Here is an 18,900-nt window from a genome sequence, read left to right as displayed (position 1 = left end):
TTTCTTTCTCTTTAAGATCTGTGGAATCTGATTTGTCTGAACCCTGAACAGTATATCTGAGTGTAATCAATAGGGATTAAAGGGGAGTTACTCATCTAGAAGAGACAGGGAGACATCGGTGGATGGTTGGGGTATCCCTCTTGGCTCAAAAGCTGGAAATCAGGGTTAGCTTGCCTTGCCCATTCCAAAGTTGCCTTGGCCAGTGGGGACTAAGTTCCTGGCCAACAAGTGCCAGGTTTGCAAAGTCACCGGGAATCGTAACCCTGGGAGCAAATAATACAAGCTGGACCTGATATTGTTTGCATTACATATTTACTATGTCCTGCCTGATTTGCAGCTGCCTTGGAAGGCAGGGGCCAAGATTCACCCTCTTCATACATGATAAAGATACAATTATCTCTTTCTGACATAGCATGGATTTCCTTCCTGTAAGAATGTGGACAGATCAAGAGGAAACCCAAAAACAACTAGTCACGTATCCTGGTGACACCGCATTGAAGCCTGGTGGCTGACGAGGAACGCAGGATGCAGTTAGTGTATTATGCAAAGTAAGTGTCTCAAAACCTGGCACCTACACTTTGCAGTCTGATGTTGCCTCTAAATCTGATATGGGATGTCTTGACTTTATCACATGGTGATAGGGACATCTGGAATATATTACATGAGTATAATCATCTCTTTCTGAAGAAGAAAAAGTACCTGAGATGGATTAGCATGGATGTAAGAGGAGTACAAAATGGAGCAAGAGCGACCTGAGTCATATAGTCCTGGGAAGTAAGGGAGATTCCCCAGAGCCAGGCTCAGAAGTACATCCACCAAGGGAAATTGTGGGTAGGAAAGAGCAAAGAATTCCATGGTCTCAATCCACAAGAGAGGAGTCCATGCCTAATCATGATGAAGATGAAGAAAGCCTAATGGTAACCAAGAGACAGCAAAAGATGACACCAGGATTTTAATCTGGGTTCTCATTGGTTCCCCAGTCCTTATTATCTCAACTGAAATAACTAAGATGAGACACAGAGAGTGGTGGGTAGAAGAAGACCCCCAGAGTTGATTGCGGAGTAGGGGTGATAGTGGTCAATGACCAAAGAGACCACCACAGAGCAGAAGACTTACATGGAGTATGAGTGGGTTGCGGCCAGAAAGCCGTGTGTCAATCTGCATTTTAGGTAGCCTTTTGTTCTATCCCTAGAATCTCTCAGACAGACAGCTTCCCCTAAGGAACAGGTGATTGGCAGGTCTATTTGGATTCACTCAGGGGAGGGAAGAAGAAATGGGATATCTGTTTGGTACCTAAAAGCCTCCAGCTACACAGTAATCTTATGAGCTTCAGGGCAGTTTAGTATGTCATGCTTCTACCCAGGACCAAAATACAACTCAGATCCCATGATTTTGACCAGAAATCAATGTCCTGCAGCTTCAGCTCCTGTATCTATAGCTGTAGATAATAGATGAGGATCCACCCAACGATCTCCAAGCCTGTCAATATCTAGCTAACTACTGAAAAGTACCAGAAATAGGTTAATGAGAAAAAAACTACAGGCTTGTTAACATGTATATTTTACATACACATACATACACACACATACAGAGAGAGAGAGAGAGAGAGAGAGAGAGAGAGAGAGAGAGAGAGAGAGAGAGAGAGAGAATGGGTAGATCTCAAAGAGGTGGGTGGTGGTTGTTGTTGCTGTTATTATTATTATTAGTCATAGTAGTAGTATTTTATTATTGTATGTGGGGGTGCAGCACCTAAGGAAGCCAGAAGAGGGAGGTGTATCTCTGAAACTAGAGTTACAGGTAGCTATGAGCCACCTGATCTGGGTGCTGAGAACTGAACTTGAGTCCCTGTAAGAATGGTATGCACGTCTAACCACTGAGCAAAGAGGTGGTTTTGAAGATTGTATTATATGGTATATTCAAGAAAGAATAGTATTATATTTTTTATTCCTCCTCCTCTTCCTTTATGTTTTATTTGGCTTTAGACAGGGTCTCATATAGCCTAGAACAACCTGGAACTTTCTAGGTAGACCAGAATGGCCTCAAATTTGTGATCCTCCTTCCTGTGCCCCCTGAGTTCTGGGACCACAGGTATGCATCTCCACATCTGGAAAAACAATACATCTTCAGAGAAATTAGGAGACAAAGAAAAATGATACTGAGTCTGTGGGCAGAAACTTAGGCCACATGGTAGATACAAGGCTGATATGAGCTAAAGTTCCAGGGGGCGGGACATGTCTTTAGCCCTCGAAATAGACTTTTTTGGGGGAGGGGGGCCTACATCAGTATCTGACCTAACATTCCACTAATCTAGCTTCCACCAATCCAAAATCTAAGAAAGTCATCAGAAAGCTCCTGAAACCTGCTGTAGCATGTCACCGCCAATCACCCGCCTCCTCTCCCAGTCAGGGTGTTAGGTAGACACATCGATGCACAGCTGTCTTTGTTCTGTGGCTATGAAGGTTCATCTAACTGCTTGCATGGTGGAATGCACCATTTGAGGGAACCTGAATCCATGTTCCTGGGCTATGGGTCACTTGAGGTTCAGAATAAACTTCTTAGTCCCTTACAGAAAAAGCTGTTCTTTATCAACTAGGTCAGAAGGTCTGCTAATTTAATGTCCTCTGGTGTTATCTCCAGTAATGAAAGTCGCAAGCTATCTGCAGTGGTTCTCTGACCCCTGGTAGAGGTGAAGAGATGTCTTTGTAAATCTATGTCCCACATTCAGGCAAACAGAGTAGGAGCAGAAATGGAGGGAAGGAGGCTGGAGGGTTCTCTAGTGCATGCTTCTTAACTACCTTCGGGTCATTAGCCCTTCATACGTTGAGGCATTGTGTCCTGTAGACTGCAATTCATAATGTGATCAGAAATCCGCTATTCTTTACATTGAATCATGTTCTCATTGTAAAAATGTAAAAATGTAAAAAAAAAAAAAAAAAGACCATGTAATCTCTTGTATTTGGAAGATTTTCTAAATTTTACGTGTATGAATGTTTTCTGCATGAGTGTGTGTGTGTGTGTGTGTGTGTGTGTGTGTGTGTGTGTGTGGTGCGCGGGGAGGCCAGAAGAAGGCATTGGATCCCCTGGTACTGGAGTTGAGATGATTTTGAGCTGTCACATGGGTGCTGGGCTCTCTAAAAGAGCAGTAGCCACCTTTAACGGCTGAGCCATCTCTACAGTCCCCTCCAATTTTTTTTTAACTTAATGAACTGTGCACATTTTTGTGGTATTGTTTTGTATTAGTCAAATGCACTTTATTATAATTAATTGAACAATCCCCTATAGGTGGACATTTACATTATTTTCATATTTAATTTCTTAGATAATATGATTAACATGTTTATAGAGATACCTTGAGGGGCAGCTCTGATTCTGTTCTTGGGTTAAATTATTTTGCTTTTTTTTTATTTTTGAGACAGGATTACATTTTGTAGCCCTGGCTAGCCTGGAACTCACTGTACAGACCAGGCAGGCCTCAAACTCAGAACTCACAGAGATCCACCTGCCTCTGCCTCCTGAGTGCTGTAAACAAAGGTGTGCACCACCACACCTGGGAAAGTAAATTATTTTGTAAATGGAAATGCTAGATTAAAGAAAAAGCTTCCATTTAGCATGATGGGCCATGCCAATAATTCCAACACTCAGCTGTCCCAGGTAAGTCACAAATTTTAGGTCAGCTGAGGTATATATTGCAAGCCTGTATGAAATAAGTAAATAGACAGTTTCTGTTCAGTTAAGATTGTTAACTCAGTAAGTGCCATGATGGCTGCTGTCGCTAGTGTTTGTGCTAGAACCCTTGATTACTTTGTATCCCACTCAGACGGCCCAACCACAAAAATCCTGTCTCCACAGCTTTGTAAGAAGGCACTGTCTATCACAATAGTTCCATGGAGGACCCAGAAATAAATGACCCCCGGGAAGACTCAAAGATGTACAGGTGGGAAACGTTCAAAGAAACAAAGAGCATCGTCCAGGCATCCCTTCACTTACTTATTTAGTAAACATTTTATCAAAGGGCTGGAGAGATGGCTCAGCTATGTAAGGCTAGACTCACAACCAAAAATGATCAAGTATCAAACTTCACAGACTGCATGAGACTCTGGAGTAGACAGGGACCAAGGATGAATTTCCCTGCCCACCTCCGAGCTCAGAGTCTGGCAGAAGTCTTGGGATCCACCTGACTTTTCCAGAAGTATTGAACCACACGTCACGACACAGAGACACCCTGAGAAAATGAAAAGAAATGAGGTTGGTATTGTAAACAAATTTATGCTGTAGGAAGAAGCCATACACAGCCGGGGCGTGGGAGGGGAGACAGTGTTATAGAGAACACAGAGACGTGAATACAGTGGGTAAGTGGAGAGGTGAATGATGAGAGAGTAGTGTTAGAGAAGAGGGTGGAGTTAGAGGAGAGGGCGGAGTTAGAGGAGAGGGTGGAGTTAGAGGAGAGGGTAGAGTTAGAGGAGAGGGCGGAGTTAGAGGAGAGGGTGGAGTTAGAGGAGAGGGTGGAGTTAGAGGAGAGGGTGGAGTTAGAGGAGAGGGCGGAGTTAGAGAGAAGGCGGAGTTAGAGGAGAGGGTGGAGTTAGAGGAGAGGGCGGAGTTAGAGGAGAAGGCGGAGTTAGAGGAGAGGGTGGAGTTAGAGGAGAGGGTGGAGTTAGAGGAGAGGGTGGAGTTAGAGGAGAGGGCGGAGTTAGAGGAGAGGGCGGAGTTAGAGGAGAGGGCGGAGTTAGAGGAGAGGGCGGAGTTAGAGGAGAGGGTGGAGTTAGAGGAGAGGGTAGAGTTAGAGGAGAGGGCGGAGTTAGAGGAGAGGGCGGAGTTAGAGGAGAGGGTGGAGTTAGAGGAGAGGGCGGAGTTAGAGGAGAGGGTGGAGTTAGAGAGGAGGATGGAGTTAGAGGAGAGGGTGGAGAGGAGAGGGTGGAGTTGGAGGAGAGGGCGGAGTTAGAGGAGAGGGCGGAGTTAGAGGAGAGGGTGGAGTTAGAGGAGAGGGCGGAGTTAGAGGAGAGGGCGGAGTTAGAGGAGAGGGTGGAGTTAGAGGAGAGGGCGGAGTTAGAGGAGAGGGTGGAGTTAGAGAGGAGGATGGAGTTAGAGGAGAGGGTGGAGAGGAGAGGGTGGAGTTGGAGGAGAGGGCGGAGTTAGAGGAGAGGGCGGAGTTAGAGGAGAGGGTGGAGTTAGAGGAGAGGGCGGAGTTAGAGGAGAGGGTGGAGTTGGAGGAGAGTGAGATCTCACTCCCAGGGACACTGAGAATGGCTGGATGAACCGGAATCTACATGTTTCAATGGAGTAGTCCGGAGACAGCAGAGATGAGGCACCCCAGCTGCTACTTCTTGTCCCGAATGGCAGACACCACTAATCAACCGCCTCTTGCCAAAGCTGGTTCTTCTTCAACCCCTTGCTCCAGGCAGCCATGGCAAAGTCATCAGAGTTTGCACACACACGACGGAGCCAATCTGCCATTTCCAGAATAGTCGCTGTCTCTCCTGAGGACAACAGACAAAAATATTCAGCTGGCACCAGGTGAGATGAATTATAGCAAAGCAAAACTATCTCTGGCACTGGACTTTGTGAGGTCGGGTCTTGGCTTCTCCGCGTATCAACTGCAGGATATTGGATCTGGTAGAAGCTATTGGATGTCTCTGGTCCTCAGTGCCTAGGCCTTCAAAAAGTAGGAAAATGGGATTACTAAGAGAGTTGAGTCATGCCCAGTTTTATTAGTCACATTCCCATGACTAGGGCCAAAATCCCTGACAGAAGCAATATAACAGGGGAAAGACTTATTCTCACCTTGCTCCATGAACTTGGGCAGAAGATCAGGGCAGCAGGACCCCACGGAAGGAGAGGCGGCTCACTCCACGGCAGACAAGGAGAGTGGGACAGCAGCAGGAAATGGATAGGACAAGACACAGCCGGAGGGGCCTCCTTCTTGCAGCTAGGCTCCACCGCCTCAATTTCTCACAGCTCTCAAAACAGTGCCACCGACTGGAAGACCAAGGGTTTCATATACACACCTGTGAGGGGCATTTCAAATTCAGACTAAAAAACTAGTCTATCCCTATTTATTTCAGTACTCGTAACCTCTTTAACATAATGTTTTATTAATTCTTCTATCGTTTCTTACATGTTTTGATCATACTCATTTCCTCTCCCCTCCCCCAACCATCTCCTCTCAGGCCTACCTCCTCTTCCCTAGCCCCCTTCATATTTTCTTTTTCTTTTATCTTAAATTTAGAAGAAACTATGTGGCAGCAGATGTCCTGGTCCTCTGGCCCTTACAGTCTTTCTACCCCCTCTTCCACTATGTGTAGGGGTTGTGTTGTGAATGCATTAATTGGGGCTAGGCACCCACATTCGATTGGTCTCTGCATTTTGGCCAGTTGTGGCTTTCTGTAATGATCTCTGATGCAGAAAGAAGCAGGGTAAGAGCCACACTTACCTGTGAGTCTAAGGATCAGTAGTCAGCATGTAGTTTGAAATTACGCTGATGTAAGGAAGTTGCAGTAGTAGGTTCTCCTCCAGGTCCCATGGCCTCAGCACCATGGTTAGTATAGGCTGTTTAAAGTGCCAGGCGTGAATTCCTTCCGTTAATCAGGCCTTAAATCCAATTAGGCGGCTGTTGGTCACCCCCAGGATGTAAGTGGCACTGTTACACTTTTCAGAATATCGTACCATGTGATCACTGTTGTGGCTCACAGGCTTTACAGCTGGGTAGGGCTATTGGTTGCTTTTCTCTCTTGACGGCTTGCATAAGTCCTTCTGCTACTGTGAGAGCTTGTCTTCAGGCAGGGAACTTCCAGGTCCCGTGTTTAACGTGTCAGCACTCACCATCTTGATTTCTTCATCTTTTTTTTTTCTAACAGTCAACCAACTTCCAAGTGGATCAAGATGAGAAAACAGATCCAACAGACGTTGGCCAAGTGTAGGAATGTCACAGCTTTTCTATGCAGACAGGGACAGAGCCTGTGACTCCAGCTGACCTCCGGGGAGAACTACCATTCACTCAAACCATGGCTTCATAGAAGCGATTCCGAGTCTGCGCGAGCAAAGAAGGGGTGTCTCAGCTGATGTTCAATGCCACAGTGTACTTAGGCAGGCCCGAGGACAGCCTGCAGAGGTCAGTTCTTCCCTTCCACCTTGTGGGGCCTGGAGATCAAACTCGGGTCGTCAGGTCAGCAGCAGGACCCTTTACCAGATGAGCCACCCCATTGGCCCTCCTAAGGTGTTTTGAAGATTCTTTGGCTCCGCTTCCCCACCATCCCAGAGCACGGTTCATTTAGAGTGGACTTTCTGCACAGGAAGGCAAAGTTGCCAGTTCTAACAATTGGACTGAATTCTTCCTTCTAGAGCCAAGCAGAAATGAACAGTGAGATGCTTGGTCAGTGGCCAAAGAAAACCAATGTTTTCTGGTGATTGCAACAGGACATGGCAGCCTTGGGGATAGTATCAAATCTGCACACTCTCCAAAAAGAGGAAAGACAGTAGGAGGTTAAAGTCAGGTGGAGAAGCGGAGCCTAAGAATCTTCAAAACGCCTTAGGAGGGGCCACTGGGGTGGCTCATCTGGTAAAGGGCCTGCTGCTGACCCGGGTTTGCTCTCCAGGCCCCACAAGGTGGGAGGGAAGAACTGATCTGCAGGTTGTCCTCGGGCCTGCATAAGTACACTGTGGCACCTCTGCCTACCCCCAATACACACTACATAGACACATGTAAGAAAAGGAAAAGAATAGTTCATTTTCTTGGTGTTTTGTTTTGTCTCATTGTCTTTTTGGGGGTGCTGTTGTTTGAGACAAGGTCTTGCTACGTAGCCCAGGTTAGCTTCAAACTTGCCATCCTAGTGGCTTAGCCTCATAAACACTTGAGATTACAGTTGTGCCCCATCACGTGGTGGTTGTATAAATCGGGGGTTTGGGCACCAAATGTATCAAGTGAGGACATAACTGCTCCAAGATATGACTGAGGGAGAGGTTTGTATTGCAGACATGAGGAAGGGAACAGCCAGGGGCATCTGGAAAAAGGAGAGAAAGTGGTAAACTAAACATGGCCAGAAGACTGAACTAGGCCACGAGAAGAGCAACTGGGGGAGAATGGGAGAAGAAGAGAAGAGACAGAGAGCAAAGAGGAGAGGTGGCAGAGAGAGAGAGAGATGAGAGATATATAGAGAGAAGACAGAAGGGGGGAGAGAGAGAGAAGACAGAGGGGGAGAGAGAGAGGGAGTGAGGGAGAGAGAGAGAGAAAACAGAGGGGGAGAGAGAGAGGGAGGGAGGGAGAGAGAGAGAAGGGGGGAGAGAGAGAGAAAGAGAGAGAGAGAGAATCAAGAGAGAGAGAGAGAGAGAGAGAGAGAGAGAGAGAGAGAGAGGCCAAGAGGACCAAGAGAGTGCATGGCCGAAACAGCAGAGTTGTGTAGGAATGAGAAGCTGGAGGGAGCCCCTGAGCTGGAGAAGTTTAGGGTAGGGAAGGAGACTCTGAAAGGGCCTGAAGGCCAGTGTGTACTTTAGCATGCTAATAGGCACCACAGTCAGCCATTTGTCCTGAGTTTCTTTGGTCCCTGACAGTGATAACTGTTCTTACCTGTAAAACTGGAATTTCACATGTGGACATGATGGGTATCTGGGATTATGCTTCCAGCATTATCTGAATTAGCTATAGATTAGAAAAAAATCAATAGAGATTTCATTAAACTATGATACATATACATAATGGAGTACTGTGTGACCACAGAAAAAAAAGCAAAGGTCTTATATACAGAGACTGAATCATCTCTGAGATGTGTTTGTTTGTTTGTTTGTTTGTTTGTTTGTTTGTTTGTTTGTTTTGAAACAGAGTCTCACTATGTATGCCTGACTGGCCTGCAAGTTGTTATGTAGACCACGTTGGCCTCAAACTCAGAGATCCTCCTACCTCTGAAAGGATGCATACAAATGGAGGAACACTGGCTGGTCCAACAAGGACATCTGGGTGGCTATGGTTAGAAGGCAGATGGACACTTCTTGTCTATATGCATTCTGACCTTTTGAATTTTCTATCATGGGGATGTATTAACCAACTCAAAAAATTAAGTATAAAGACTAAAAATCATAATTTTGAGCATGGGCAGCTTGTTGTGGAATATTATGTAAAGATGTGTTACATTTGTTTATGCTGCAGAATATTACTTTAACTGTGTATAAAGGTGCATTAACATCTGTTTGTGCTGCATTTGTTTAATGATGTAAGGATGTGTGTTTAACTATGTAAAGATATGTTGCATTTGTTTCACGTTGCCTGTGTCAGTTTCCTGATTGGTCTAACAAAGAGCTGAACAGCCAAAAGCTAAGTGGAGAAAGGATAGGTGTGTGGTGATATATTGTGCACTCCAATAAAGCTTACCTGGGCATCAGAGCCAGCCACTAAATTAGACATAGAGGTCAGGCAGTGGTGGCACACACCTTTAATCCTATCATTGGACAGGCAGAGATCCATTTGGATTTCTTTGAGTTCAAGGCCACACTAGGCTACATGAAAGAAACAGAACCGGGCAGTGGTGACACACACCTTTAATCCCAGAAAGTAATATGGCAGGACACAGAAAGGTATATAAGGCGTGAGGAAACAGGAACTCTCTCTCTCTCTCTCTTGAGGCTGAGGATTTCGTAGAGGTAAGCTAGTGGCTGGCTGTTCTGATCTTTCAGCTCTCACCCCAATATCTGGCTCTGGGTTTTTTATTGTAAGACCTTTTAAGATTCGTGCTACATAGGGGGCTGGCAGGGAGAGAGAAGAAAGAGAAAGAGGAGCAATGAGAGAAGAGAATGAGGAGAAAGAGGAGTAATGAGAGAAGAGAAGGAGGAGAAAGAGGAGTAATGAGAGAAGAGAAGGAGGAGAAAGAGGGAGACCCCCAGGGCCATCCAGACAGCCCCCAAGTAACAGACATGGGAAGCAGTGACATAAGATATACAGAAGGAAGAAAGGTTTAAAAGGTCCAAGGTAAAGGGTAGATAAAGAGGAACAGGTTAGTTTGTTAAAAGAGCTAGCCAGAAACAAGCCTAAGCTAAGCCGAGCATTCATAACTAATAGGTCTCTGTGTCATGATTTGGGAGTTGGTTGGTGGCCAAAAAGAAAAAGCCTGGTACAGCAGCTGGCTCCTAATTTGCCTAGATTCCTTCGTTTTGACTTCGTAGTCATAGTCTCAAGAGCAGTTTCTAGGAAGAGCCTTTGTTTCCCTCTTTGTTTCCTGTCCTGCTGGCTGCCCTTCATATCTGAGCCTGGATGCTTCAGTGAGGGAGGTGGGGAAAGGACAAGAAAAAAAACCCACAAGATTGCTCTGTGATTTTCACCATGGCCCCCACAATTACCCCCACTCTGCTGTCATGGTATTGTCTGGATCGATTCTTCACTGATTTCAGTTTGCCAGAACCAATGAAAGGCAGTGGAAATGACCCACATCATTTCTGTAAGCTCTCTGTAGCTTCTCTTTGCCACTCTCCTCTTGACCTCAGCTGCCTTGTCAAGTCCAGGAAGATACAGAGCAAGAGAGAAATCCCGTAGTATAAAAGATTGGGGTGGGGGGAGTGGGAGAGAGGAGAGAGATGAGGGAACAGACCCAGCCAGCACCAACTGCTGAAGGCAGCTTAGCCAGGATCAAGCATATGAATGAGGGCTTACTGGATGCAGCATCACCATGTGGAGGCATTCAAGATGAGCTGACACTCCTGAGCCCCATGCAGTTACTGAGTTAGAAGCAAATAAATGATTGCCACTCTAAGATATTAAGTGCAGGAGTGACTTCATGTTGGATAGAAATGAACTTGGGAGAGCATATCAAAATTGTTCCCTCGACATACAAACATTATTTCATTGAACACAAAGAAATCATTGTCCCAATTTCACTTATTAGGAAGCTAAGGCTAAGGGAGGCTGAGTATGTGGCCAGGGTCATGAAGCTGGCATAGAACTACCTTGGGATTTAAACATGAGGCTGTCACATTCCAAAGGCTGCTTTCAATGGCTCTACAGCCCAGACAAAAGCTCTGAGGTCTCTAAGTGTAGAGAAATGGTTCCAGGAGAGGCAAAACACAGCTCTGTCTCTGGTCACATGTGTTGCTCAAGCAGAAATCTATGTGGCACTGATCCTGGCCCTGAGTGGCACATGAGGGTTAGCACCAGTGCCCGAGATATTTCCTCCAAATTAGTGAGGTCCCTCAAAACTTAAGCTTTCCAAGTTCTTGAAAATGACCTGAATCTGCATGCTAACCACTGGTGGGCAAAAGAAGAAGGCTAACATAGGTGCAAATCAATAATGGATAATTGCTACTCAGGCTCCACTTAAAAACCTCATCTCAGAGAGAGCACCAAGTGACCAGGTCTCTAGCCTACTGGCTTGAGGTCAGTTCAGAGCAAATCATAGGTTCCGAAGGAGATCATGGAATCAGGCTCATAGAAGGCAGCACATTCTGCTCATGGCTCCCATCAGAGACCCTCCTGCCACCACAGAAGGACCTCAGCTCTGACCACAAATGTGCCTTGTATGGGTGATACCACCAGGACTCCATTACTGTTGCTCCTAAAAGCTTCATGCCTTTCTAACACACTGTAACCTGCAAGTGGTGCCTCTCTATTGCCTTATACTCCCTGTCTTTCATTGGTGGAGGCTAGGTCACATGACAACATCATAGCTGCAAGGGAGGCTGGGGAAGTGAGTTCTGCTTCCTTCTTGGGTCTGTGGGAGGAGGCTCATAATGAGGAAGCCCTCCAAATATGGGCCTTACACACTCATTTGGAGCACAACTGCTTATGTACCCTTGATGGAAGAATTGTCTTAATCTATCAAGGGAGGAGTATGCAGCGTCAGGAAGAATGCACATGGAGTGGTAAGGGAGGAACGGGAGGGACACCAGCCTCACCAGCAAAATCAGCCAATCCACCCTCAAAATCAGTGGGTTACATGTTACAGCCAGGATGACCTCACATCCTGAACATGGGAAGAGCAGAGTATTGGTTGTATTTGTTGTTGTTGTTATTGTTGATATAATAAAATACCCTGATAAAAAGCAACTTAAAGAAGAAAGGGTTTATTTGGTTGACAGTTTCAGAGTGATAGAGCCCATCATGGAAGGAAAACCATGACAAGGGGTAGGATGTTCTAGATTAGTTTTATGTCAACTCATCATCTGAGAGAAGGGAATCTCAATTAAGAAAATGCCTCCGGGAGCTGGAGAGATGGTTCAGAAGTTAAGAGCACTGGCTGCTCTTCCAGAGGTCCTGCGTTCAATTCCCAGAACCCACATGGTGGCTCACAACCATCTATAATGAGACCTGGTGCCCTCTTCTGGCATGTAGCCATACATGCAGGCAGAACACCATATACATAATAGGTAGATAGATAGGTAGATAGATAGATACATAAATAAATCTTTAAAAAAAAAAAAGGAGGAAGGAAAGCAGACTGAGCAATTCACAGGGAGCAAGCCAATAAGCAGCACTCCTCCATGGCTTCTGCATCAGCTCCTGTGTCCAGGTTCCTACCCTGTGTGAGTTCCTGTCCTGACTTCCCTCAGTGAGGAACTGATACCTGGAACTGTAAATGGAAATAAACCCTTTCCTCCCCAAGTTGCTTTGGTCATGGTGTTTCATCACAGCAATAGTGACCCTAAGACACAGGGTAAGCATGGTAGCAGGAGCAGAAAGCTGATTGATAACCTTTTCACCCACACCCAGGAAGCAGAGAGAGGGAACAGGGCACAGAGCAAGCTACAAAACCTCAAAGCCCACCCCCAGTGAGGCGTCTACCTCCTGAAGGTTCCGTAACTTCCCCAAGTTGATACCCCCAAGGGATTAAGTGTCCAAACATGTGAGCCTACGGGGGACACTTCCCATCCAAGCCATCACAAAAAATCTTCAACTCAACCATCAGCAGGAACTCTAGAGACCACGGACAAGGTATTGAAACCCAGGGAGAGGCCAATATCTTCACTTTGACCAACTTCTAGGCCAGTGGTTTTGGTTGTATCACAGTATTTCTGTTCTTTCAGCAAATCCTCCACACACACACCCATGCTAGCTAGGCTGGATGCTTCTGATGAACACAGTGTCAAATGCACTGTCACACCTGCCTTCAGGAAAGTGAGTGTGGCAGAGAAGACCTCGTGTAAGTGACCCAGCTGGTGACATACCCTAAGTAGTGTCTCTCTGCCACTGGACACATCTTTTCCTCACTGTCACCCCAGCTCTAAGCCTCCTCCCCTAGTGACCCATCCCTCTTGAGCATGACCTGCAGAACCTGCTGCTTCTGAGTCATCTCTTTCCTACCCAGCATTCGTGGACCACAAGCATACTTAGTCATGAGCCAAACCCGGAAGCCACAGTCTTTCCTCATCCCTTAGGAATGCAAGAACATGACTGTATTCTTGTTCATATTCCAAAGGTTTTTTTTTTTTATAAAGAGATTGGCACACTGTCCCCAAGAGCCAAATAACACCCAGGGATTCTAGACAATTCTCCAGTCATCCCTCTGGATTTGACCTCGGGATATCTTGCTTATTACCCACCTGAGAGATGATCTGAGCTTCACAGGGAGAGACGTTTTCCTGTTCGTGTAAAACATGCCCCCTCTTTTCTGCATCTCCAGTTGCTCTGGAGATAAATAAACAGATAAATAATTTTTCACAAAAACTAATTAGCAGATAGGAAGATGCTAATGTGTTTTGTCAACTGTATCTCTCCCCCAGCTCATTCCCAGCTGGCCAGGAACCGAGGGGGGGTGCAGCTGTTTGGAGCCGCATTGTCAGAGATGGACAGCACACCTAAGCACGGTGGCGGGGGGGGGGGGGGCTTCTCTCCACCCACTGGGGGGCCAGTCACCTGCTGGCTGAACTTGTGTGAGGAGCAGATGTTTGAGTTGGTGGGAGAGGCTGTAGGGGGCCAGAAACTGGGGTTGGTTGGACTCAGGAAGGTTGGGCCTGGATTTGCACAGGTGCCTCTCTTAAAAGCAGGATTTATAGATGAGGGGTGTAGCTCAATGGTGGAATCCCTGCCAGCATGCACAAAGTCCTGGGTTCAATTTCTATTATGGCAAAGAAGATGGAGCAATGGGGGGAGAAGGGAGGAATGGAGAGAAAAGGTAGGAAAGGATAGGGAGGAAGAAAAATTGACCCAGGCGGTTGTATTATTTTCTTCCTGACATCTTTTTGGGGCACTTTGTATTGCTTTCCTCATTGCTGTGGCATGGAGGAAGTAGGTTTGTTTGGGTCCTGGTTTGGAGGTACACTCCATCATGGTAGAGAAGATGGTGCAGCCGGAGCTTGAGGGAGCTGCCCTCCTCACATCAGCACCCAGGATGCAGAGAGGGATGAAGGCTGCTGCCTCTGCTTTCTCTCCAGGGGAAGACCCCAGCCCACAGGGTGGTACCACCCGTGTGTAGGGCAAGTCTTCCCACCCCAGCTGGCACAATCCAGAAGCTCCCCAAGACATGCCCAGAGGTGTGTCTTCTGTCAAACTGGCAATATTAGCCATCACACATTTGCTTTTTTAAATCGGATAATAAATTTTACAGTCCTCGCCCTTGTTAGGGATACACCAGGTTGGAAACACTCCACCTGATTCTCAAGCCCCTCCCCCAAGTCTGGCCAGCCTCCAGCTCTCTCTCTCTCTCCCTGCACAGAGAGCACAGTAGGTGTCAGTCAATTATTGAATTATAGTCAGGTTCAGTACAGGTGGGTTCAACCAATTGCAGATGGAAAATATTTGGGTAAAAAAAAATTCCATCTGTACAGAACATGCACAGACTTTTTTCTTGTTATTATCCCCCAAACAATGCACTATAACAAGTATTTACATAGTGTTAGGTATTGTGCATAATCTAGAAGCAATTTAAAGTGTCGGAAGGCTGCGTGTGGGTTCCCTGCAAATGCAACCGTATTATAGATAATGGATTTGAGCATCCTGGGATTCTGATATCTGCAGCTGATGCTGGAGCACCACACACACACACACACACACACACACACACACACACACACACACACACGAGGGGAGAGAGGACACTGAATACAAATGGCCTGCTCCTCTTCCTCTTTAACCCTGGTCTTCACTGTGGTCTTTGTTGAGGTCAGCAGGTGACCCACATTCGGCCTGTGTAGCTCTGTCTCCGACATGCCCTGATTAACCTGAAACCACACTAATGTCTCCCAGAATTCTCCCTCTTGGGGGCAGCCTTCCTTGCCCCAGGTCTGCCCAGCTGCTGCGATGTGGTAGGATGCTCCTCACGCCTGCTTGTCACTGTTGATTTAATGCCATCTGCTCTGCTTGGTGCCCACAGAGGTAAGCCCTGTCTCAAGCATTAGTATGCACCTTATCATCTCCCCCTCCATATCAGCAAATGAATGACTATGCGGGGAAAGTACCAAAAGGCCTTCCTGAACCTCCCCAGAGGGGCAGCATGGAGTTCCAGCCACTTGGCTCTGTCTTTGACTTTGGAAGGTACCAACGAGTCTTCGTGCAGATTAGCAACGACACTAGAACAATGCATTGTCCCTTGATGTCCAATGCCAGGTTTGAGCCATGTGTGATGGTACACACCTATAATCCTAGCACCAGAAAGGCAGAGGCAGAATTCCTGGGACATGTAGGCTAGCCAGTCTAGACACTCTGGTGAGCTCCAGGTTCAGCGAGAGATCCTACCTCAAAAAGTAAGGTGGAGAGCAATAGAGGAAGATACCTGACGTCACCTCTGGCCTCCACACATGCACACACACACACACACACACACACACACACACACACACACACAACTTGTCTCTCACTAAGGTAACATCCAAGCTTGAAGGAAGCCCCCTCCTATATGAGTGACTCACTCAAGGGACCACTCCTTTATTGGGTCAGGTGGGAACTGGGGTCTGTAGCCCCACAGAAAACCATTCCCACGGGAGCCTGAGCCATCACACTATTTCCAGAGAGAGCAAAGAGGCGTCCAGCAAGGCCTGCATGGCTGAGTCTATGTGACAGTGAGGCAGTGTGGCAGGACAGCAGAGAGGAACACTGGGAGAGCACAGGCTGAGGAGCTGCTGGTGGGATGGCCTGCATCATCCAGGCAGAGGCATGGCGGAAGTGAGGTCTTCCCAGTGAAACCAAGTAGTCAGGATATTTCACTGCAAGTTCTGAAGTTTCATAACCTGTGGGTGTCTCACTGGTGCATGGTAGAGCCCATGGCATTTTGGCCAGGAAGTTACCCCAAGTAGATTCTGTTACCATTGTTTGAGCCAAAGATCCCTAAGGCTCTTGCAAGGGCTTCTCCTGATCTGCCCTTTTAGGCTTCCTGCTCTGGGCTATGACATGGGGAGATGCATGTGACAGGCTTAGATACATGACGTCCTGACTGCCCAAAGGAACAGCTCCCAAGTCACAGAAGTGGAGGTGTGGGATGGGGCTCCGAGCTACAGAGCTGACCGGGCATGTGCAGAGCCCTGCGCTCCACCACTAGTCTCTCCCCCCAATACCAGGGAAGTGGGGACATCGCCTGACACACAGCAAAAGGGACAAGAGGAGAGGCGGGAGGCACGGAGCTGGTGGACCATCAGCCGCATAGAGGGTGATGCTGTGGTTAAGCTCTGTGCAGAAGCCAGAAGCCCAAGCCTTGGAAATTCTCCCCTAGCTGAGCCACACGAGGAAGAAAGCATCCTGAGGGCAGCACAGCTCTGGAGTCACATGGTGTAGGCTCTCCCAGGAACCTGAGTGAGTCCAGGAGCAGCTCAGCCCTCCCACACGCTGCTTCCTGTCCAGGCCAGGGGTGCAGGCCTTTCTATTACAAGGTTAGGAGGTCAGAGATGCTCAGGAACAGCTGACTGGGCATCCAGCTCCTCCATCCCTACCCCATCCCCAGCTCTGATGAACTCATGGACCACAGTTTGTTGAGCTATAGGTTGGAAGGACTAGGACAGTGGTCTCCATGTTATCCTCCAGCTGCCGTATTGGATGCCTGCCTACATTGGTTAGGTTATCTGGGATGCAAAAGACACCTCATCTAGTTACACAGACAGGAGGTGAGGAGGTGGGAGGTGAGGAGGTGGGGAGCTGTGGAGGTGAGGAGGTGAGGAGCTGTGGAGGTGGGGAGGTATTGAGGTGAGGAGCTGGGGAGGTGAGGAGGTGGGGAGGTGAGGAGGTGGGGAGGTGTGGAGGTGTAGAGGTGAGGAGGTGGGAGGTGAGGAGATGAGGAGGTGGGGAGGTGAGGAGCTGGGGAGGTGAGGAGCTGGGGAGGTGAGGAGCTGGGGAGGTGAGGAGGTGGAGAGGTGAGGAGCTGGGGAGGTGAGGAGGTGGAGAGGTGAGGAGCTGGGGAGGTGAGGAGGTGTGGAGGTGAGGAGGTGGAGAGGTGTGGAGGTGTAGAGGTGAGGAGGTGGGGAGGTGAGAAGGTGGAGAGGTGGGGAGGTGGGGAGCTGTGGAGGTGGGGAGGTGAGGAGGTAGGGAGGTGGGGAGGTGAGGAAGTGGGTTGGTGAGGAGGTGAGGAAGTGGGGAGGTGAGGAGGTGGGGAGGTGAGGAGGTGGGGAGGTGTGGAGGTGGGGAGGTGAGAAGGTGGGGAGGTGGGGAGGTGGGAGGTGAGGAGGTGGGGAGGTGAGGAGGTGGGGAGGTGGGGAGGTGAGGAGGTGAGGAGGTGAGGAGGTGGGGAGGTGGGAGGTGAGGAGGTGGGGAGGTGGGAGGTGAGGAGGTGAGGAGGTGAAGAGGTGGGGAGGTGGGAGGTGAGGAGGTGTGGAGGTGTGGAGGTGGGGAGGTGGGGAGGTGAGGAGGTGGGGAGGTGAGGAGGTAGGGAGATGAGGAGGTGTGGAGGTGAGGAGGTGGGGAGGTGAGGAGGTGAGGAGGTGTGGAGGTGAGGAGGTAGGGAGGTGAGGAGGTGGGGAGGTGGGGAGGTGGGAGGTGAGGAGGTGAGGAGGTGTGGAGGTGGGGAGGTGGGGAGGTGGGGAGGTGGGGAGGTGAGGAGGTGGGGAGGTGAGGAGGTAGGGAGGTGAGGAGGTGAGGAGGTGAGGAGGTGGGGAGGTGAGGAGGTGAGGAGGTGTGGAGGTGAGGAGGTAGGGAGGTGAGGAGGTGGGGAGGTGGGGAGGTGATGAGGTGGGGAGGTGAGGAGGTGTGGATGTGAGGAGGTGGGGAGGTGAGGAGGTGAGGAGGTGGGGAGGTGGGAGGTGAGGAGGTGAGGAGGTGAGGAGCTGTGGAGGTGGGGAGGTGGGGAGGTGGGGAGGTGAGGAGGTGAGGAGGTGTGGAGGTAGGGAGGTGAGGAGGTGAGGAGGTGGGGAGGTGAGGAGGTGGGGAGGTGAGGAGGTGGGGAGGTGAGGAGGTGGGGAGGTGAGGAGGTGGGGAGGTGAGGAGGTGAGGAGGTGGGGAGGTGAGGAGGTGAGGAGGTGAGGAGCTGTGGAGGTGGGGAGGTGGGGAGGTGAGGAGGTGGGGAGGTGAGGAGGTGTGGAGATGAGGAAGTGGGGAGGTGGGGAGGTGAGGAGGTGGGGAGGTGAGGAGGTGGGGAGGTGAGGAGGTGGGGAGGTGAGGAGGTGGGGAGGTGAGGAGGTGGGGAGGTGAGGAGGTGGGGAGGTGGGGAGGTGAGGAGGTAGGGAGATGAGGAGGTGTGGAGGTGAGGAGGTGAGGAGGTGGGGAGGTGAGGAGGTGGGGAGGTGAGGAGGTGGGGAGGTGAGGAGGTGGGGAGGTGAGGAGGTGGGGAGGTGGGGAGGTGAGGAGGTTGGGAGGTGAGGAGGTGAGGAGGTGAGGAGGTGGGGAGGTGGGAGGCGAGGAGCTGTGGAGGTGGGGAGGTGGGGAGGTGGGGAGGTGGGGAGGTGGGGAGGTGAGGAGGTGAGGAGATGAGGAGGTGGGAGGTGGGGAGGTGGGGAGGTGAGGAGGGGCACTCCGATCTAGGAAGGCAGGGACATACAAGACAAAGTCTGTGAACAGAGCAAAGACGCCATTGCACT

The sequence above is a fragment of the Peromyscus maniculatus genome, chromosome 8, assembly GCF_049852395.1.
Source record: "Peromyscus maniculatus bairdii isolate BWxNUB_F1_BW_parent chromosome 8, HU_Pman_BW_mat_3.1, whole genome shotgun sequence".
Classification (NCBI taxonomy): Eukaryota; Metazoa; Chordata; class Mammalia; order Rodentia; family Cricetidae; genus Peromyscus; species Peromyscus maniculatus.
Note: the sequence above shows the minus strand (reverse complement) of the source record.